Source organism: Hypanus sabinus, chromosome 9 (assembly GCF_030144855.1).
Source record: "Hypanus sabinus isolate sHypSab1 chromosome 9, sHypSab1.hap1, whole genome shotgun sequence".
NCBI lineage: Eukaryota > Metazoa > Chordata > Chondrichthyes > Myliobatiformes > Dasyatidae > Hypanus > Hypanus sabinus.
Genome location: NC_082714.1, coordinates 47608772 through 47632485, shown reverse-complemented (window position 1 = coordinate 47632485; position 23714 = coordinate 47608772). Strand labels below are relative to the sequence as shown.

Genomic DNA, 23714 nt, shown 5'->3' with positions numbered 1-23714 from the left:
ATCTGACATTGTGTAGTTCTGCCCTTTTGAGCTGCTTTCTTTCTTTTCCCCCATTAATGTAGACTGCATTTCTGACTTTGTGTAATTTGCATCCAACGACAATCTGCAACATCACCTAGGCAACGCTGAAGACATTCAGAGAGATCAGTGCTCAGAGACCTCAACCATCTTCTGTTTTTTGCAAGAATGCTCCAGTTCCAATAGGAAGCAGCACAGATCAACAACTTACAGACTAGTGCAAACCATTTTTATTCTATTAACTTTTTCTTCATCTCTACTGAAGGCCTGGTCATTACACTCCAGTAGTAAAATCTCACCCAAACAAATGTTCATAGACCTTTTAGACTTCTCATGTCTGTACCTTATAAAGATAATGTTATCCAAAAGCAGAATGTTTTTTTTTAAATAAGCACTTAGTTGAGATCCGCCTGCAGTTTTTTTCTGATTACCATGACTGCATGTGACTTTTGCTAATTAAAACTGCTCCAAATTCTATTAGAGAATTTTTACATCCAAGTACTAAAAGGCTTTTCAGTATTTATTTTAAAACAAATAGCAAATGGCAACTATTTTGTGAATCCTTTTAGTTTTAAGAACTTCTGAACTTTAAATTAAATATACTGATTCATCACTGTCACCATGGCAGTTTCAAAATTCCATGGTCACTGCTGCCTTCATCTACAAATTTACAAGAATATTTTGTTGTGTTCATATAGAGATGAGGGAGCTGATGTATGTTCAGGTGTCCTTATAGACGTACAATGCCACCTTGCTCCAAAATGTGCCATATCTATTGACCTTCAAATTCAGCCTCAAAACCTTGTGGGGAATCTTGTGGACTACCCCTGCCACGTTCTAAGATTCAAAACATTAATCGTTTCTCTCTCTCTATAGATGCTGCATGACCTGTTGAGTTTTTCTAGCATTTTCTGTTTTTATTTCAGATTTCCAGCAGCAATAATTTTTCTTTTGATCTTCAACCAAAGTCAATAGACAATGCAAATTAGGACTTACATAGCCAAGCTTTGATTGGCCTTGGGTGGGCCTGATTTTGCCAGAACATGAGGAGAATATTGAACTATTCAAGTATGGGGGTTAGTTTAGTCTGGATGAGGGTTACATCAGGAGACAGACAGACAGAATCAATTGATGCAATGAAGATGGAACCTTTCAGTGAAGGTACAAGTATACAGCTTTTGTGCTTCTAATGTTTTTCTGCCATTCATTCTTTTCAGTTTTCTTCTGTTTCATGGATGTCTGTGAAGAGTAAGAATTTCAGGTTGTATACTGTTTCCCTTCTCTGATATCAAATGGAACCACTGAACTAATGAAACATTGAACCATTGATATGGTTAATGGTAACTGGTCTATTAATATCACATGTAGCAAGGTATAGTGGCAAACTTTGTTTGCATGCCGGGCATACCGATCACTTCACCATATCAGTGCATCGAATTAATACAAGGGAGAAACAATAGCAGAATGCAGAGTAAAATGTAACAGTTATCATGAAAGAGCAGTGCAGGCAGACAATAGCATATAAGATTGTGAGATCAACAGTCCAGCTTATCATAAAGAGGTCCATTCAATAGTCTTATAACAGCAGGGAAAGCTGCAATCCAGTTTGGCTTCAGATAGTTTCCATGACAAAAGGTACTCTTGGTGGCTGGAAATTGGCTTGTGATGAATATAGCCCATACCCCTGATGTTCTCGTGCATAACATCTTTATACACTGCACAATTGGAAATAAAAACAACCACATTTTAAATGTCTATTTCATGGTCTGGCTTGATCTGAATTGTCTATGAGTCTGGTATGACACACATTGTGTATGACTCTGGCACAACTGGTGGAGCCACTGCCTCACACTGCTAATGCGATTTCCCTGGGTGATCCAGATCGCTCCCACGTCTGAAAGACATGCAGGTCGATCAATTGCCCCTGGTGTGTAGGTGCATGGTAGAGTCTTGGGGCAGTTGATGAAAATATGGGGTGGTATCAACAGGATTAATCTAGGATTAGTGTAAATGGGTGGTTGACATAGGTTCAGTGGGTTGAAAGAGCTGTTTCAATGCATGGGGAGCTGCCTCAATGACTATTACCCAGTTGCACTCACATCTACTGTGATGAAGTTCTTTAAGAGGTTGGTCAACTCCTGCTTAAGCAAGGACCCGGACCCGCTGCAATTTGCCTATTGCCACAATAGATCTACAGTGAATGTAGTGGCCCTCCATTTGAGGATGTTGAGATTGAACTCTGAAATCTGACAACTTGAGCTGTAATAGCATCGCTCTAACCACTGCACTACAGTGGCGCCCATCTATAAATATTTGCGAGAGTCTCTGGTCACATACCAAGTCTTCTTAAACTTCCAAGGAATTATAGCCGCTGTTGTGCCTTCCTTGTAATTGCATCAATATGTTGGGCCCAGGACAGATCTTTAGAGATGTTGAAACCCAGGAACTTGAAACAGCTGATCCTGCAATGAGGACTTGTGTGCATTCCCTAGACTTCTTGTTTCATGAAGTCCACAATCACTTCCTTGGCCTTACTGACGTTGAGTGCAAGATTGTTGTTGCGACACCACTACCTTGCTCCTGTATGCCTCCACGCCACTATCTGAAATTATGACAACAATAGTTGTGTCATTGGCAAATTTATTGATGCTGTTTGAGCTGCGCCTAGCCACACGGTCATGGGTGTAGAGATAGTAGAGCAGTGGGCTAAGCACGCAGTGTTAATTATGGCCTTGTCAGCGAAGAGGAGATGTTAGTTCTGATCCTTACTGACTGTGGTCTCCCGGTGAGGAAGTCAAGGATCCAGTTGCAGGAGGAAGTACAGAGGCCCAGGTTTTGTGGCTTGTTCATTCATCCAGAGGATATGATTGTGTTGAATGCAGAACTGTAATCAAGAGACAGCAGCCTGATGTAGATTTTGCTACTGTTCAGGTTGCACCCTCTCCAGAACAATCACGGCTTTCCTAACACATGGCAACCAATACATTACTCCAGATGTGGCCTAACATTTGCACCATAACCTCCCTGTTCTTACATTCAGTGCCCCATTTACGAAAGAATGTATCTTGTATGCCTTCTTTGGAAGTCGCCTCTTTTTTTAAAAATTAGTTTTGTCCTGCTTTTATAGTACAGGGTAACTCTTAAAAGTATAATGTTTCAATGGACATTTTGACAAGTAGGTTTTGACATGAATTATACTGGCAACCATGTCCCAAAAATGTTAAGAATTACCTCTGGCCATATCATGAGGCAGCTGTTGGTTAAATAAAACATCAGATTCAGGTTTAATATCACCAGCATATGCCGTTAACTTAGCAGCAGCAGTACAATACAATGCATGATGAATATAGAAATAAATAAATAAGTTACAGTAAGTATATATGTGTATTAAATAGTTAAATTAAAAATAGTGCAAAAACTGAAATAAGAACATCACTAATGTTTTTTTAATGCAAGACACCCATAGTGCTATGGCACAGTTTTACAGGTTTTGATCATCCTGTGCTACCATGATACCCGTGAATTTTCACCAACATGTAAAGGAGGTGATTGTTTCTTTGCTACTCCTCTCCTAGCAGACTGTAACCAATTCATCACATGCATAATAAGAGTCATACCGGAGACTTTGTGAGCTGTATGTTGCTGCACAAAGCAGCTGCTTTTCCCACTGAGCCATCATCTAAAACACAAATAACATAAGTGGGAGATCACTCTGCCACGTTCTGTAATGCTTATGACATTATCTGAATCTCTCAATTAGATTAAAGTATTGTAATCCACCACCAAACATCCATTATTCCCCATATAAATTAAATCTGTATTTATGAGTCATTTGAACCACACAACCATGTGTACTGCAAATGACAATGAGAATATCAGACAGATTATTTTTCAGACTCATTGACTCAATTATATTGTTTTCAAAGTGATTGTCTTTCCCCTAATTTTGTTTCAATTAGAAATGTCATTGGTCCAAAGAAATGCATTAAGTTATCGTTTGTCAAAACTAAATGGAAACAGCATTAATTCATGTGAAACATGAATAATAAGAACCTTTAATGACTGAATCAGAGGAATAATACTGGCTATAAGAACTTATACTCAAATGAGACTAGGTTTTCAAATGAAGCAATTTATCACATCCTCATTCACATTGTATTATGGAAGACTGCATGGAACAGGCAGTTGGTGACCCACTGAGATGCTAAACAGGCATATCTACAAGTCCATTGGAAGACTTCCACCTTTTTTCTACCTCAGTGAACACCTTCCCTTTTGCATTTCAGCTTCCCAGCCTCAATATCTCCTCTGTATTGGAGTTGGATTTCTACTGGGTTGATACTGCACATCCGTTGGTGATTTTGCAAATCTAGCCTGTACAGAATAAAATTGTCAATGGTCAGCAGCATAAATCACAGAGATTCAATCTAGATCCTTTAAAGAAAAGTTCAAAGCTCAACATTCAAAGTAAATTTTATTATCAAAGCACATATTTGTCACCACATACAACCCTGAGATTTATTTTCCTGTGGGCATACTCAACAAATCTATAGAATAGAAACTATAACAGGGTGAATGAAAGTGCAACCAAAGAGCAGAAAATGACAAACTGTACAAATATAAATAAATAGTGATTAAGTAATGAGATCATGAGATAATGAGTTAAAGAGTCTTTGACATGAGATCATTGGTTGTAGGAGCATTTCAGGGACGACCAAGTGAGTGTAGTTATCCCATTTTATTAAAGAGCCTGATAGTTGTGAGGAAGTAACGATTCTTCAACCAGGTAGTACAAGTCCTGAGGCTCTTGTATCTTCTACCTGATGGTGGAGATCTCTGATGATGGGTGCCAATTTCCTACAATAGTATTTCATGTAAAGGTGCTCAGTGGTGGGGAGGGCTTTACCTATGATGCACTGGGCCTAACCATTACCTTTTATAGGATTTTCCATTCATAGGCATTGGTGATATACATACAAAGCCATAATGCAGTAAAGAAAAGAGGCCATAAATAAATAAATAAATAAATAAATAAAGAGGGAAAATTATGAAGATGTTGAACTAAGAACCAAAAGCAGTGACGCTGCGTAAGATTGCAACAAATGGAAATATTTCGTCAGACTTGTAGAGATGTTTATTTATTATTTATCATTAACAGAAACACAATAGGTCACCACTTAGTCCATTATATGGCAAGTAAACTACACTTGCAATAAATTGTTTCATTTGCAAAAGCTGATCATATTTGACTCTGACCTCTTATAGTCATTGTTATTCCTTTGATTTACTCATTAAGGTTCTATTATTCATGCTTCCCTTGAATTAATGTTGTGCTTCTTTGGTTTTGACATATTATTCACAAGCTTATATCAGCATTGGATGCATAAGAAATTAAGTCAACTCACACTCACTTTCCTGCAGAGATTATTGGTTATCGATCATAAGGAGGCGCCACAAATACTTTTGGTTCTCTTTCCTAACCAGAGTTACTTACATCACTCCAGTGCTCTATAAAATATATAAGCACAGATCCAGAATCACGTGCAGTCCTGTGGTATATTGAATTACCAGGTGAACAAGTAGTCTTTGGGCTACTGCAAGTCTGTGTCTTTATTAATAATTGCTGCATGCTTGAGTGCTCAGTGGAGGGTGCAGATGCTTTTTTGCTGGTGTAGGAGGGGTTCATTGCTTTGCTGCTGTTTATTCATGGGAGGGGGAGATGCAGGGGCTTTGGGGTTTCTAACATTTAACTGTCATTTATTCTTTGGGGCACTTCTCTGTTTTTGTGGATGTTTGTGAAGAAAACGAATTTCAGGATGTATATTGTATACATTTCTCTGACATAACATTGAACCTATTGAACTTTTTTGCCTTGTGGACTTAGTACCAAAACAGCCAAAGTATTTGGATGCTAAATTTGGAGAACTATCCTGCCAATGATTTTCTAATGAATTAAGAAATGAGTGATACAGAATTTACAATAGTTCAGTTGTTCAGTGACTTAAATTACAGAAGTTCAATCTAAATCTTTTTAAGAAAGGAGACTATTAACCAATAACATCAAGAGGTATTATTTCTTTTGTTCAATGCATATCAATTCAAGCCAGTTGTGCATTTGACAACGATGGACAATGGAATTCTGTAAAAATTCAACACACATGCATACACTTGTAACCCTTACCCAACAGGCTGGTATATGCCTAGGGGAAAAAGGAGATCCAGCCACTCTCCAACCCACCTCCGGTACACGCAGGTGCTGTGAGAATCGAGTTAATGCCTCGCACCCGCCAACAGTATCAAACCCACAACAAATACCGTTATGAAATACACTTTAAAGAGTTTACTAAAATTAAAAAAATAGTAGGCAATACAATAAATATATATATATACAAGAAAAAAAACAAAAGGCGCCAACTTATCAAAGTTCAGTCTGTTTAGTGCACTCGTTGGAGCTCAATCAACCAACCAATCGACCCATCCGGCCGTCGCACCAGGGACCACCCCGGTGAGCAGTCCAGCACACGTCCACCTTCCTCAGCGTCTTCCTCGGCCTCCCCAAAAAAACCCGCGAAAACCCCTCCCCCAAGTTCCCAGCATCACAAGACACAATGACATTCCCCATTGATTAACAAATGAATACAATTACCATATCAGCCATTCTAAAGTGAAACAACGGCGAGAGAAACACTTATCCAACAAAGAAACATTCCTACTTGTAACAAACCAAAGAGGCCATTTTGAGTAATATACCCGAGAGAAACACTTATCCGACAAAGAAACATTCCTACTTGTAACAAACCAAAGAGGCCATTTTGAGTAACATACCCAGGACATTGTACACACTCAATCAATTAAAATAGGCCAAGTGAAAATCAAAGAGAGAACTAATAATTAAAGTGAAAATAAGATTGCGTGACTCTGTACTCTGTACTATACTCTGTATTGGTTCTATAGTTGGTTGGAATAAGCTTTACAGTGATAATGTAATTACAAAATTTTAGAAGATAGCAGAGTTGATGCACCTTTTAAAGTAATTACGTCAATCAGCTTTGAGCTAAATCCAACTGTAATGTGTTAGTATAAACTGATTAAAACACCAGTGAAACATATTATTGCTGTACAACTGATCAAACAAGTCTCTATGTTTGACATTTGTGAGCATCTGAGTCACAACAGGCATTCAAACTCTATAAGTCCCTGTGAGCAGAGGGCTGACGAATACTAGAGTGCTGCAGGTTGGCATGCTACAACTGGGAGGACACCCTCAACATTGAATCAAAGACCAGGTATCAAGCCTCAGATCACTATGGTCACTTGACCTTCCATGAAAGAGATCCTTTTTCAATCACATGGACCTGCTGTATGAATCCTTCTTCATTAATTATAGTAACATCAAATTTGCTCAAAGGAGGCAGCACTAATAGTTGATTATTTCAACTCTTAAGAGGGAATATTTACAGAAGGAAGATTTTCAGTGCATTTGCTGTTAAGATTAGTATTTTTAAAAAGTACAATGGTACATTTTACCTGTACGAATGCTGAATTTAGAAGATCTTCTCATTTAACTTTCTAAAATGGAAGATGTTAAGAACACTGTCTGAGGAAACGTAGGCCCCAGCTTGCCAGTGGGAATATGTTGTCCCTTTTACTGGAGCGAATGATATGGAGTCCTGCCGAGTGTATTTAAAGTGCTCCTTTCTTACAGTCCTAGTCCAACAATAAAGCCATGTTGTAGCTTTGCAGTGGTCTTGTTATTCAACTGTTGTGCAACAGCCAAACTCCCCTTCTATCTCGTACAGTTTTTCTACTGGTGTGTGCTGGTAATAAAGTAATAACCAATGACCTCCCTACTGCTCTATCTCCTGGGCTCACAGGGCCTGACCATTCCAGAAAATCCAGCTGGTAACGAGTCAGTGTGAAGCCAAGAAAGAGCATTTTTCTGATGTTATCTGGTATGCTGTCTAGTATGAGGTAATCTTTAATTAAACTCTGCACACATTAGCACACTGAGCTGAAAGGTTTGCTGAATCAAATGCTGCCTGCGGAGCAAATACACGCCACGGGAGATTAAAGAGAGTAACGAGTATGTTTTTCACAAGAAAAATCAATCAAAAAAGACTTAATAAACTGTGTCTTACGCTTGGTCCGATATTGATATTGGATGATTTATCGTACCATAGACTGAACTGAAGAGAATGTCACTTAACAGGATGAGTCTCACTTCTGCGTTGAAAAGCCGGATGGCAGCGGATAAAAGTTAAACCCAAACTATAGCCCTTTGACCCCCGGCAAAAGGATCTTAAACTGACTAAGCACTGATCCTCTCTGCAACAGGCCACTACCTCATAGAATACTTAAACTCGAATTCAATAGAACACCGTGGAACTTCAGTGGAATTGTTTCAGTTTCGAACTCTGCCCATTGACATCAACCTGGTCAGTAAAGGAAAGCAAAAGCAAAATCAGAATTAAACCTCAAAAAGCTGAAAATATGCAGCAGATCATAAGAAACCACAGAGGGTAGTAGACTTTGTGCAATACTACCTCAGTAATTAGCTACACTACCACCATTTTAACTACTTCAATGGATGTGTTTTGTTTGAATTGTGTTATTTCTTGTATAGCTTACGTCTTATTTATGCTTTTGTTGTGAATGTTGTATCTCTGATGTTAGATGCCCACAATGCTGCTGCAGGTAAGATTATCATTGCACCTGCATGTACAACAGTAACCCCAACCTCCAACTTTAGGGTCAAGCAGCATTTGTGGAGCTGGAATATAGAATTAATGTTTCAGAATGAAGACCTTTCATTGATTTTCACAGATCATAGAAGGTTATCAGTCTGAAGGATTGGCTCTGTTTTCTTCTCCACCAACACTAAGCTCATTTTCAGCCCTTCCAGAGGAACCACTGGAGAAAGCTCCTGGACACGCAGAACAAACCCGTCGTGCTGAATTTATTGGAGCCCGAGGTGAACATGAACAAATTTTCATTCTAGCCCAACAAAAATAATCACCCAACCGCTGCTGGCTGCTCCATGCCTCTCACAACCCTGCCTCAACATCTCTCACCCTCACTCCAGGGTTTGGCTTCCACTTCCTCAATTCTTTTCCCCTTCAGCCAAATAGGGATTAATTTCACTTCTTGTGCAATCCGACAGGCTTTTCTCCCAATCGACTATTTAAACAAGGCCTTGTCATGGAAATGGCTCAGGCCTCACACAGTCCAGAAACTGCAGGCCATTTTATTGCCCAGATCTGCAATTAACTTCAGACAGCTGAGCGGGAATAAAGGGGTAGTTAATGAGGGCTTCTTGCACTGCTTGCTGCCACCCACAGTGTTCACTGTTCACGTACTGCACTGAATTTGAAGTGGACTTTTGATTCACAGGAGGGAGTTTCCTAAGGCACTTTGCCAGGGCTTCAATCGCTCTGGCATATGCTTTGGAAATTCTCCATGACTTTCACCAGAGCAGTGCAGACATCATAGGACGGGAGGTTCAGGGTTTTACTGAACGTCACCTTTGGGCTGGAGAAGGAGGCGATGAGTCCAGGGAGAGGAGGGGCAGGTGTAAGGGCTGAGAGGTTATGGTGGCTTGCTGCAGGCTCCACATCTAAGACGAGCCAATACCAACAAAAATAATGGTAGAGAGTCAATCTTGGGAGCAGTGAGAAGAGAAGATAGAGCACAAGAGAAGAAGGAAGAAAAAGATGAGACAAAGACAACATGATTCTAACAAACAGACGGAGCTGGATGGATACCTACTATCATTTAATTGAAAGTGTTTTCTCATACACGTCCTCCACTATCAGTTGTCAAAGAATTGCTGTCATGTGGCTTGCTTGACACAAACAAGATATCATAATAGCCACCCTGCTCCTTACGTTTAGTGACCACCCTGGATGTACTCAGACCCAATTCCGTGCTTCTGCTACCACTTCCGTTTTCCAGTTACTTGTCCACTGCAGTGGGTCTATAACTATACTCTGAATAGTTCAAACTAAAGAGAAGACGTAGAAGATAAGCATCCTTTGGTAGAGTCTTCATGCTCAGGCACATTAACAAAATAGGGCTGGCACTTATATGTGGTAGTGCAAAACATCCAATGTATACCAGCAAGGTAATGGGCCAGAAGTTTTAATAAATATTGTAACTGGCTGGTAGGAAAGAATCAAGGAGTGATAATGGGCAAATATACAACCCCAATGTCTTTTCCCCAAACAAGAATCTGCTTTCAGAAGAACAAAATGGAAACTGGAGATTAAATGCTGAGGGTATAGGAAACAAAAAAGTTTCCTGACAGAAATGTATTTCTGTTGAATTCTTAAAATTCATTCGCTTTAATATCATATCCCCACACCTCACCTTACTCTGGCCAGTTAATGCTCCTGGAGTTTTACTCCGACCTCCAGTGAATTAAAGTGATGGTCTCTCTTTAAGGACTCCTTATCTTGTTACTTCACGCCCTTTCATTTCATTTTATTCATGCTCTCCTAATTTATTGCTACTTGTTTATATTTGCATTTGCACAGTTTGTTGCTCATTGATCCTGTTTACAGTTACTGTTCTATAAGATTTGCTAAATATGCCTGCAGGATAAAGAATCGCAGGGTTGTATGTGGTGACATGTATGTATTCTGATAATAAATTTTATTTTAAACTTTGAACCTTCCCCTTTCCATTCACTTAATCATCGGTGACACATGCTCCAGCCACATGACCTGACCAACTTGAATTCTTTCATCTCTCTACCTCACTCCACATTTTAAAACCTTCTCAAAATCTATATTTTCTTTAACACTATTTCTGATATCCCTCATGTCATTTTTATACAGCATCTGTTCCTACTTTTCTTTTGCATTTAATTTACTCCAGTCTCTAAAAAGCTGTTGGAATTTTCTTCTGAAATGTTACTTCATGAATTAAAGCAGGTTTTTTTTTTGCCTATCTATAAGTTTGGATGTCAATTATTTCTCCAGGATTTCCGTCGATCTTCAAGCCAGGTTCCTGGGGCAGATTGGGAGAACTTTGCGAATGTATTACTTTCCAGGAAGGCATGGAGACCAGTGAACTAAGCATATTGGTGTAAATTGGATGAATGCTGTGCACCTCTATTTTAATTAAAAATTAAATGGTTAACTGTCTTATGCAGTTAGTTTCCCACAGAAGTGATAAGCTTCTATCATAATGAAATTGCACACGTTGCAACATTGAACTTGCCCTTGGCCCCAGCTACAGCTGAAAATGATAGGTTAGCAATATAAGTAAATCGATTTTACACTTAGATTAAAACTAATTTATTTTTTAATACCCTGCTGAGATTTTACAGTGTTCAGACTGAACATGAGGCAGAATTCACTCTGACACACTTTAAAGACTAATGGAGACGGTCCCCGGCAACTGAGGGGAAAGACGCATTGATGTCGGGGTGTCTAAATGACATTCGGGAGAGATGGGGGAGATCAAACCAGAATGACCATAGAGAAGTACACCCACTCCTCTAGGCACATAGGTAATCTTTAAAAAGCAATTAGCTGCCGCCTCCTCCTTCCCTTTAGCTTTTGACTTTTCCCAGCCTAACATTACCCATAAGGCTAGCATTTAATATAAATATATTAGGAAAGAAGCCTTGTTAGCATTTTATAATTACGAAACTCATCTCTCTAGATTAGGTTACTCGGATGCTTGCAAACCTGCTGAGGATTTACTGGAAATGTTCAGAGAGACTTGTGGAGGTATCACAGAGAATAAACCCAAAGGCACAACAGATAATTAGGAAGTCAAATGGCCTTTATTGCAAATGGATATATTGGAAGATTAACGAAGTAATTGCAAAAGACTTCAATGAGATCATGCCTGGAGTATCATGAGGAGTATCCATCTTCTTTCTGAAGGAGGGATATTCTTGAATTTCAGACAGTATAACCAAGATTCACTAGTTTGAATTCAAATGAAACAATCGGTAGAATGGGACTGAATTCTCTGAGGTTACATGAATGAGACACGAAGTTTTTGAGAGGTATTTTGAGTGTTCTGCTTGGTAAATGCTGTCAGGGTTCTTCACCTAAGGGGAGAGTCCAGATTCAGATTCAGATTCAGATTCAGTTTATTGTCATTTAGAAACCACAAATGCAATGCAGTTAAAAACGTTCCTCCAGAATGATATCACAAAAGCATATGTCAAAACAGACTACACCAGAAAATCCACGTAACATTTGGCAATCCCCAATCCAGTGTCCGGAGAGGCTGCTGCATATTAATACCACGATACAATCCAGCGCGTTCCCTGGAAAGGAGCTCCAAATCCACCAGACAAACAAGACCAAAAACTAAAGCTACAAGACCTGCACAAGACCACATAATTACAACATATAGTTACAACAGTGCAAACAATAGCATAATTGATAAAAAAAAAACAGACTATGGGCACAGTAAAAATAGTCCAAGATGTTAAAGGACTGTAAGTTCAAAAGAAATCACCACAGTTTCCACAAGTCCCCAGGGTCCCAACAGGCTCGCCATCCCACACCGGTGGCAGAAGGGAATACCCGTGCTATGGACTTACAAGGCGCCGCCTAACTCAGCCTCGCAGACGCAGCACACAATGGAGTCCGTCATCATCTCAGGGTTAAAGTTCTGTCATGTGGTATTGAATCAGTAATATTTCTTCCAATAGTGAATTGTGAAGGTTTGGAATCTTAGCTCAAAAACTAAATGAGATGAATAGATTAGTCAGTGTGGATAGAAAGCAGAACAGGAATACGGGCCAGAGATTCAGCTCTTGTCCTATTGACATGTGGACCAGCCACTTCCGTTTTCAGTTCTCCATCTTTAAGCCTTTGTTTTCACAGCTTCTGACATCCCTGCTCCCATCCTGACCCATTATAGATACTAGATCTTCCCTGTTTGCTGTCCATTTCAAAGTCACATCTTGTTCTTCCTTCTGGAGGCTTCCAATGCTAAAAATCTGAACATGATTGTTTTTAGAGTGTCTAGTGCACTGTTTTGGCTTGACATCAGTACGTCCACACCTGCTGCACAGGCTCCTCAGAGTTTGTTGACTTCCTTTACAGAACAAGGTGGACCTTTCTTAAAGCACCCAATTCAATCTGTACTTGGCTCAAAACATTTTTTATCCTGAAAACAATGAGATCTTGTAGACTCTGATCTCAGTCTACATCAACTTATGCTCTTCCTTTCACTCTTGTTTACTTTTGATATATTGATATGGACTTTTGATATTGCTCATCTATTGTGCAAAGACTCTTGTGTATTGAATCTCTCCATCTAGAATCCTAGAATCACGAAAACAAACTGTTCAAAACAGAGCTGTCCTGGCCCACCTTGTCCATACCAAATGTAATATCTATCTACTCCAATCCCGTTTGCCTGCATTCGGCCTGTATTCCTTGACAGCTTTCTTCACCAAGTACACGTCTAAATGCCTTTTAATCATTGCAGTTGAATCTCCTCCACCACCTCTTCTGGCAGTTCAATCCAGATATTCATCACACTCTATGCAAAAAACTTACTCCCCACTACCACGACACCCCCACCCCCGATCTCCTTTAAGTTCTCCTCTCTCATCTTACATCTGTGCCCCACAGTTCTAGACACCCCTGCCCTAGAAAAATGTTTCTGACTCTCCCCCACCCCCAATCCTCACAATGTCATAAACTATAGGGTTATCCCTCAGTTTCCTACATTCCAGACAAAAGCAAAACCATAAACTCACTAAAATACAATTTCTTGGTAATGTCCATTTTAATCTCTATTATTAAAATTTTCATCAAAGAAAATTTTACAATGCAAATAAAACAGAAGTCATCTCAGTGCTGAGCAACACTGTTGAGGATCTTGCCCTTTACAGAGTACTGTCTCCTTGCATTTGCCCTACCAAGGTGCAAGACCTCACATTTCTCTGGGTTAAACTCCATCTGCCATTTCCCTGCCCATATCTGTAACTGATCTATATCACACTGTATTCTTTGCCAGTCTTCTACACTATCCCCACCTCCACCAATCTTGGTATCATCCATAACTTTACTAACTCACCAATCTACATTTTCATCCAGGTCACTTAGAAGTGGTATCTCCTTCCCTTTGTTCTACATTATCCAGTACTCTAACTTCAAGGAAAATTACACCAGTTCTTTCAGCTTGGATCTATTATTCATGTGAATGATGCATTCGGTCTCGCTAGTACTGTTATCCATTTCCTACATAGATGTCACACTAAAAAACTGAAACAATTTCAAAATCTATAAATCTATGTTCAAACAGGATCTGAGTAACTCGGTCCTGAGACAGAAGGGGTTAACATTGAGGCCCTATTGTTTCTGTAAGCAGTGCCAACTATAATAAACTGAAAAAGAGTACCAATAAGGTGAATTAAATGATTTCACAGTGCAGATTAAAGCTTTAATCACCCCAACCTCCCTTTGAACCAGCCGTCTCTCCTAAAAGCTTCATACAATAAGTTTAGATCATGAGTATCTTTGATCTGTTAATTCAGATAGGAGAAATGCGAAGCTGAAGACAAGCAAATATACCAGCTGACTTGGGCTAAGTGTGCAGCAAAACTCAGCTGAGAGCATTCTAGAAAAAGTTCCAGCATTTTTACTATATGGACTTAAACTCAGCATTCAATTATCTCAGAATTTGTCATGGGTGAGAGCTTGCCTCCCCTTCTTTCTGTTGGTTGAGTTATTTCTTGGCAGTGAGCTATGGGGAATTCAACAATTCAACAAAACAGCCTTCTGTAGTAAAGGAATATGAAAACTGCCCTTTTAAAGGCAGGTTGTCAAATTTCCTAGAGCATAATAAATGCCTTTCCTGGATTTAAATACCAAGCAAGACTTGCAAACAATAGGCATTCGCGACTGTAGGCCTAGTGGGGTCTGTAAGCAGCACAGTGTCTATTTTACAAAGAAAGGACTGTTTGAACAGTTGTATTTTTTGGCGCTGACGCGACTTGGCTGCTAAAATTAGTTTAGCTTTGTGTACTTTCAAACTGGGCATAGTAATGTTTGTAATTTATTTCTGCCTCATTGGTTACCCATGTTCTTCATCCTTTCTTTCAATGGCTGTTCATCGGTGTACAGGTGGGACACACACACACACACACACACACACACACACACTTCCCTTCAACCACTGGGACCTTAAACCAACCAACACAACCCTAGTCACTAGCAACACTGTAACCACTTTAATCACTTCACACTAAAATGCACCTGCATTTTTGTTCTAATTGTGTTCTTTCTTTTAAAAATTATGCATAATTGATGGGTTTTTTCATGTGAATGTTACTTAATGATGCTATGTGCCTATAGTGCTGCTACAAGCAAGTTTTACAATGCACTTATGCATACATGTACTTGTGCCCTTGAAAAATATTCAACTTTCTCACACCGGTACCAGTCCAGCTGTGCGGCTAGTTAACTGAATGCTCTCCTGCTGAAATAGATGCCATGAAAAGCCTATAAGAAATAATTTTGTGTGGAGATGATCTCTTGTGATTTTCTTAAAGTCCCACTATTACCTCTTTAATAACGGATTCTAGAAGTTTCACCAGCAGCTGTTAGACCAATTGGCGTAAGCTCTGCACTTTTCCTCTCAGTTCTTTCTTGAAGGTGCTCTAATCCTGGAATGTCTCCAAAATCCAGAGAGTTTGGGAGGGGTGCCACAGTGACATAGAGGCTAGAACGGTGCAATTACAGCTTGGGCCTTTGGAGTTTGGAGTTCAATCCCAGTGCTGTTTGTAAGGAGTTTGTACATCCTTCCCATGAGCGCTGTGCCTTCCTCCCACATTCCAAAGATGTACTGGTTAATGGGTTAATTGACGATGTAAGTTATCCTGTGAGTAGGCTAGGGTTGGAGAGGTGAGTCGCTGGGCAGTGCAGCTTGTTGTGCTGGAACGACCTGGATCTCTAAATAAAATTAAATTTAAAAATTAGAAGATTACAACCAAATTCAACTATCTCTCATAGTCACTTTTATAAAGATCTTAAGATGCAGGACATCAGACCAGGGGATTTGTTGCTCTTTCATTAGATTTGCCTGCAAAAGCTCTTACTGTTTTATACAGTACTTAATTCCATATTCCCTTATCATATCATATCATATCATATCATATCTTCTTTCTTTGTATATATATTTTAATCACTCTTTGCTAGTTTCTAAAAGCTTCCTGATCACAATTCCTACTCAACTTTACTTGCATTTTCTTTCAGTTTGATTCTGCCCTTAACTTCCTTAGTCAGCTAGAGATGGTGTATCCTTGTCAAACAGATTTTCTTCTGCACTGGAATATAACTCTGTTGAGATTCATGAAATACCACTTTAAGTGTTCACAATTACTGATCTACCTTCAGACTTTAATCTATTTCCTCAGTCCATTTTAGTCAATCCTGTCCTCATAGTGTTCTGTCTTTATTAGGACACAGTTCCAGATGTTTCTCACCCTGAAATTCTATCAAAGTACAATTACTTCTTTCAGAGTAAGGTGACCACTACAGAATAAGCGGATCCTTGCCCTGACATCATTAATTGATCCTATTCATTTAAAACAGCATACTCCCTGGCTGATTCTTCAGCAAATTATTCTGAGTACACTTCGTCCTCAGGTCTACCCTTGCCAATTTGATTTGTCCAATCTACATGATGATTAACACCAGTGATTATTATTGATGCTCCTCACACAAGTCTCCATTAGTTCCTGATTTATAATCTGTCTTTAGCATAGCTACCATCAAGGGGTCTATATCCTCATCCTCTCAGTGACTTCTTATCCTTACAATTCTTTACAGCTCATTCTACATCTTCAGTATCTTTATATAGTTTCTCATCATTGCAGTCATCTTATACTTTATTAACAAAGTCTCCCTTCTTTTCCCTTTCTGTCTATCCTTTCAAAGTATCAAATACCCTTGTGTATTTAGTTCCCAGCCTTGCTTCTCTTGTATCCACATGTTTGTATTGGGAATGGGATCATATCTATTCCAAGAGCAACATAAGATTAGGTCTTTTTATGCATTCAATGGTTCAGATCTGGAATATACTGGCTGGGATATGAGTAGAGGCTGATTTGATTGTAGAATTCAAATTGGAATTGGATAAGAGAGGAATTTGTGAGTCTATGGGGAGAGAATGGAAAAGTGAATTTTATTGCTTTGCTCTTACGTGAAGCTGATATGGAATCCACAGGCCGAATAGCCTCCATTATGCTTAAGCACTCGGTGATATCAAACCATCAGGGATGCTTTAGGTCAGGGGTTCCCTACCAGTGGTAGGGGTCCCTGTTATAAAAAAGGTTGTGAACCCCTGTCTTAAGTAGTAAAAGTAATATTAAAAATATAACGTTCCTTACACAGGAATGTATGTTAAAAATCTATGTGTATGTGCACGCAAGCAAACACACTCACACAAAAGCAAAAGGAAGAAAGTTTAAAAAATTTAATTATATCTTTCTCCTTACAGCCCACTATTTCCAATAATTTGAATGGGGGTGCTGCGACTTGTACTTTTTGCATGGGGGGTGCTGATGCTCTTGTTGCTATTTGTGTGATTTGATTTTTGCTCGAGGGAGGGGTGTTGATGCTCTTCTTGCCATTTGTATGATTTGTTTTTTAACTTGTGGGCGAGGTGCCTGATGTGCTTGCTGCCATTTCACGCTTTGTATTTTTTTGCCCATGGGAGGGGTGGGTTGATACTTTTCTTTGAACAGTTTCCATGGTTTCCTTTGTTTCATGGCTATCTGGAGAAGATGAGTCTCAGAGTTGTATACTGCGTACTTTCTTTGATAATAAATGTACCTTGAACCTTGTAACTGCACCAGGCTTATCCTAGCACATCGCACTGAGTCACTGGCTTCGGGATGTCAGCTAAGAAACATGCATAAATCTTGATCTCTATGTTGTGATTAGTGGGGAAGCAATCGCAATGTAATCAGTCTGTTTTAGAACTGAATCAGAATGTATGGAAAACATAGCATTGTATAGATCAATTTCTACTCACTATTTTTGTCCATGTTCCAAAAGTTACATGTTTGAATTCTTTAAGACTTTACTTCAAAAGAATTTTATCATAAAAATAGGTACAGAAAATATAAACCAATCACGAAGTCTTTCTTTACATTCATTTTGTCATCAAACCAATACATTTCATTTACAAAGCACCAGTGTCACTCACATGGTTTCTTTCAAAATACTCCAATCAAATGTTAAAGAGGATATTACATCAGATCCAACCTCTCAGTGTACTCTGGCAACAGGACCTTAGGTTACAGTCCTTCCTTCCAAAACCCTTGTGGTGGCTGCGTTGAGTTTCAGTGTGTCCCTCAGACTATACTGCAGTCCTGAACGTGCCAGACTTTTTCCCAGAGCAGAAAAGGCTAATGTGAGAGGCATAATTTTAAAGTGATTAAAGGAAAGTATGGTGGGGTGTAGGGATGTTAGAGGTAAGTTTTTCACACAAAGAGTGATGGGTGCGTGGAAAGCCTTACCAGGAGCAGTGGTGCAGGCAGATACATTAGATACTCTTAGACAGGCACATGGATGATAGAAAAATGGAGGGCTATGTATGAGGGAAGGGTTAAATTAACCTTAGAGTGGGTGAAAAGGTCATTATAACATTGTGGCCTGAAGAAACTGTACTGTGTTCTAGTGCTCTATGGTCCATGGTACCAAGTTGATGATCTTCCAGCGCAGTTATGTCCGTCTCAGTATGCCTAGTAAACCAGAGGCCAGGCTCCAAATCTTCTGAATGTGTAGAGTTGTGTAGAGGACATTAGAAATGGTCCACCAGGTTGTGATGTCATGTTCACACTAAAGCATTGGGGTCAATTCTTTCACTTCTCATAGGCTTTCTGGGCGTTTTCAATCAGTGGTTGCACAGGAGCACTTAGGGACCATACAGGAAAACATTAATAACCTTGGGACAAGGAGCTTTGACAGCAGTTAGTGTTTTCTGAAAATTTACACGCTGTCCAGGATTTGAAAAGTGATTTCCTCAGACATCAGCCAGCGTATGCGTCGTACAGATAACAGTGATGTTCTTTCAGCACAGTAATAGTTCAATCGAAGCAGCTGTCATGCATTCATTCTGTACTGTTCTATCAGGGCCCATTCACAAAGATTGCATCATAAAATGGAGTTCCCCTGCCTGAGATCCTGTACTTCTGTTTTAGGTTGACAGCAGCACTAAATGTCTTCAATCCAGGCCAAGTCACAAATTTTTGCAAATTTATCAATGACAGCAAGGTATGCAGTAAAACTTGCCCAGGGAAAACTTGTGGTCAAGACACAGAAGTGCTTGCCTTCAAGCGCAGGAGGAAAAGATACACTTGGCCTCTTGTCCCTACCAGGGCTGATGCTCCCTCACACAGCCCAATGTTGGCTAAAAGGCCTTAGGCTTGTTCATGCTCTTAATCCCGGTGACAGCCTTGCTTTTGCTGCTGGATCAGCTACTTCATGCAGATGATTGCAGCAGCTCACAGGCAGCAGAATGTTACATTCCTCAGGTCAGTCACATAGGAGTAAACTAACTTGTAGGAAGGTATTGGAGGGCAACTCATCATTGTGTGCCATGTCAGATGACATGGGTGATCATCGTCTATGACCATGATTGTCAATCTATGGAATTACATCAATTAAGGCGCAGTGAAATGTGAGCTTGCTGAAAGGGAGTAGTTTAAAAAATAGAAAAGATAAATAATGCCATTTTTAGTTCAAAAGAAAAGTTGTATTGGTGACAACCTATCCAGAACAGAAAACCGCTCAAATATCAAGCGTGTAATCCAAGTAAAATATTTGTTTTTACCATAGGGCTCTTTGTATGGTGTGATATGCAGTTACTATTGCAGAGAAGTATCTTAGAATAAATGCTTTTTTTAACAAACCTCTTTATTTTTTGATGCATTGCTTAGAAATTATATTTCACCTGATATGTCAAACATACTGAGCTAATGTCCCAAAAATATGTCAACTGGTACAAAATCTTATAAACACAGCCTTGTAACATTGTGCACTCAGAGTACCAGAATGAAAGAGGACCTGTAACGTTCCAACAGAGAACTTGAAGAGCTCCCCACTGACACTGGGAAGTGAGCGAGGATGAGGAACTCTCTTTAGCATCACAATGGAAGGAAAGGTTTCTGTGAGGGTGAGAGGTTTGGTAGACAGTGTTATTTCATTTGTAGTTCAGCACATCCCACACAGTGGTTTGCCCAGTTGAATGGCATCCAGGTACCATGAGCTGAATAGCGAGCAAGAAGCTAGTGATTGCGGTGGGCCGCACAGAACTAATTGGAGCAGAGGATATGGTGAGTGAGTGAATCACACAGGAATCAAAGGAGTTTCGTGAAAATTATTCCAGGATTGAAAGATTTATCACACGAGGAGTGTCTGATAGCTCTTGGCCTGTATTCGCTAGGAATTCATAAGAATAAGGGGGACTCTGGATGAGGAGAGGATATTTCCTGTGATGGGGGAACCTAAGACCAGAGGACACTGCCTCAGAATAGAGGGACGTCCACTTTGAACTGAGATAAGGAGGAATTTCTTCAGACAGTGAGTGGTGAATCTGTGGAATTTGTTGCTATAGGTGGCTGTGGAGGTCAAGTAATTTGGTATATTTAAGGCAGATGTTGACAGATTCTTGATTAGTCAGGGTATGAAGGGATATGGGGTAGAGAAGGAAAAAGGATCAACCATGATGAAAAGATGGACCAGACTCAATTAGGCCAAATGGTCTTATGAATCACTCTACAATGTGCTAACCAATGAACAAAGTGGGGTGGCGGCAAATCATTGATACCCTTTTTGCTAGTTATTTAGCACAGAATAGGAGGCCATTTCACCCATCGAGTCTATGCCAGCTCCCAGCAGAGCAATCCCATCAGAAGCAATCCCCTTTTATTTATTTACTTACTTTCATCTGCCTGTTAATTAAATAATTAATTGATTAATTAATTAATTCGGTTAGTCTTTAAGTGAGTTACTTATGGAAAGGTTATTCAGTTAGGTATGTATGAAAGCGGAGAATAGTTCCATTTCGGGAAATAAAATTGCAGTTCATCTTGTTCATTTGAACTAATTGTTTTCTGTAAGATCGTTGAATAATTCTCTCAGATGATGGCTATTTCTCCTGTTGGTAGCAATGAACAAGACTGCTGGTCTTTAACACCTGATTGCCACAGTTCCTGCTTATTCAGAAACTCCAAATCAGCTTCCTCCTGAATACATTTAACATTTAAATGTGTAAAGTGAAAGGGACTAAGAGGTTTTATGGCACGGTGTGATTCAGCCTTTTTGTTGGTACTTCTTTATATAAACATTCCCAGATCAGCAAACTTCCTACCACATTCATCTCCCAAACAGACCACCTGCACTTAAAAGTTGTTCCTGTCAACGAGAACTCCAGGGGTGTCTCAATAGGAATCAGCCATCAGCAAGTCCCCCTGTTATACTTCAAGAAAATGCGGTGATTTTAACAAAAACCTATACAATACAAGGATTTTACATGAGCACAGATAAAATGAAAAATACTATATGTGTGATGATCTTTAAAAAATAATGGAAAATTCTGAAGCCTTTAGTTTGTTATCTGCCCAGAGTTTGAGGGGAGGAATAGGGCATTCACCTGCATTCAATTACTCTGACCGCATCTACCAGCTCTGTGATTCCAACATCAAGATGGGCAATAGCAGTGGATGCATGGGAGCACCAGTATTCCCGGGTTATGTACTACCCTAACATAGAAATACTGTATATAATGGGCCTTCATTTCTTCTGAGTCCTGGAACTCCCTGAACTCAGAACTAAGGGAAGACCTTCAGAAGAAGCCCACTATCATGTTCTGTAGGGCAAATGGAGATTGTCCACCGTCACCTTCTGTAGGGCAGGTGGAGATTGTCCACCTTCACCTTCCGTAGGGCAGGTGGAGATTGTCCCCCATCACCTTCTGTAGGGAAGGTGGGGATTGTCCACCGTCACCTTCTATAGGGCAGGTGGAGATTGTCCCCCATCACCTTCTATAGGGCAGGTGGGGATTGTCCACCTTCACCTTCTATAGGGCAGGTGGAGATTGTCCCCCATCACCTTCTATAGGGCAGGTGGAGATTGTCCCCCATCACCTTCTGTAGGGCAGGTGGAGATTGTCCACCGTCACCTTCTGTAGGGCAGGTGGGGATTGTCCACCGTCACCTTCTGTAGGGCAGGTGGGGATTGTCCACCATCACCTTCTGTAGGGCAGGTGGAGATTGTCCACCATCACCTTCTGTAGGGCAGGTGGAGATTGTCCACCGTCACCTTCTGTAGGGCAGGTGGGGATTGTCCACCATCACCTTCTATAGGGCAGGTGGGGATTGTCCACCATCACCTTCTGTAGGGCAGGTGGAGATTGTCCACCGTCACCTTCTGTAGGGCAGGTGGAGATTGTCCACCGTCACCTTCTGTAGGGCAGGTGGAGATTGTCCACCGTCACCTTCTGTAGGGCAGGTGGAGATTGTCCACCGTCACCTTCTGTAGGGCAGGTGGAGATTGTCCACCGTCACCTTCTGTAGGGCAGGTGGAGATTGTCCACCGTCACGTTCTGTAGGGCAAATGGAGATTGTCCACCGTCACCTTCTGTAGGGCAGGTGGAGATTGTCCACCGTCACGTTCTGTAGGGCAAATGGAGATTGTCCACCGTCACCTTCTGTAGGGCAGGTGGGGATTGTCCACCGTCACCTTCTGTAGGGCAGGTGGAGATTGTCCACCATCACCTTCTGTAGGGCAGGTGGGGATTGTCCGCCGTCACCTTCTGTAGGGCAGGTGGAGATTGTCCACCATCACCTTCTGTAGGGCAGGTGGAGATTGTCCACCGTCACCTTCTGTAGGGCAGGTGGGGATTGTCCGCCGTCACCTTCTGTAGGGCAGGTGGAGATTGTCCGCCGTCACCTTCTGTAGGGCAGGTGGAGATTGTCCACCGTCACCTTCTGTAGGGCAGGTGGAGATTGTCCACCGTCACCTTCTGTAGGGCAGGTGGAGATTGTCCACCGTCACTTTCTGTAGGGCAGGTGGAGATTGTCCACCGTCACCTTCTGTAGGGCAGGTGGGGATTGTCCACCATCACCTTCTATAGGGCAGGTGGGGATTTTCCACCATCACCATCTGTAGGGCAAGTGGAGGTTGTCCACCATCACCTTCTATAGGGCAGGTGGGGATTTTCCACCATCACCATCTGTAGGGCAAGTGGAGGTTGTCCACCATCACCTTCTGTAGGGCAGGTGGGGATTGTCCACCATCACCTTCTATAGGGCAGGTGGGGATTGTCCACTGTCACCTTCTATAGGGCTGGTGGGGATTGTCCTCCATCACCATCTATAGGGCAGGTGGGGATTGTCCACCATCACCATCTATAGGGCAGGTGGGGATTGTCCACCATCACCTTCTGTAGGGCAGGTGGAGATTGTCCACCATCACCTTCTGTAGGGCAGGTGGGGATTGTCCACCATCACCTTCTGTAGGGCAGGTGGAGATTGTCCACCATCACCTTCTGTAGGGCAGTTGGAGATTGTCCCCCATCACCTTCTGTAGGGAAGGTGGGGATTGTCCACTGTCACCTTCTATAGGGCAGGTGGAGATTGTCCTCCATCACCTTCTATAGGGCTGGTGGGGATTGTCCTCCGTCACCTTCTGTAGGGCTGGTGGGGA

General features: G+C 40.9%; 1 long non-coding RNA gene across 4 annotated transcripts in view; it reads right to left on the bottom strand.

Annotated features, from left to right (window-relative positions):
* Positions 1–8275, bottom strand: part of LOC132399360 (uncharacterized) — an 80686-nt gene extending 72411 nt beyond the window's left edge. For 2 of the 4 annotated variants that reach the window (XR_009513972.1, XR_009513975.1), the window contains exon 1: positions 8157–8256. This is a non-coding gene — a long non-coding RNA (uncharacterized LOC132399360). Of the gene's footprint in view, positions 1–7545; positions 7784–8156 lie in introns of those variants that run through there. The other 2 variants (XR_009513973.1, XR_009513974.1) reach the window with 2 other exon arrangements.
* Between the last annotated feature and the right edge of the window lie 15439 nt (positions 8276–23714).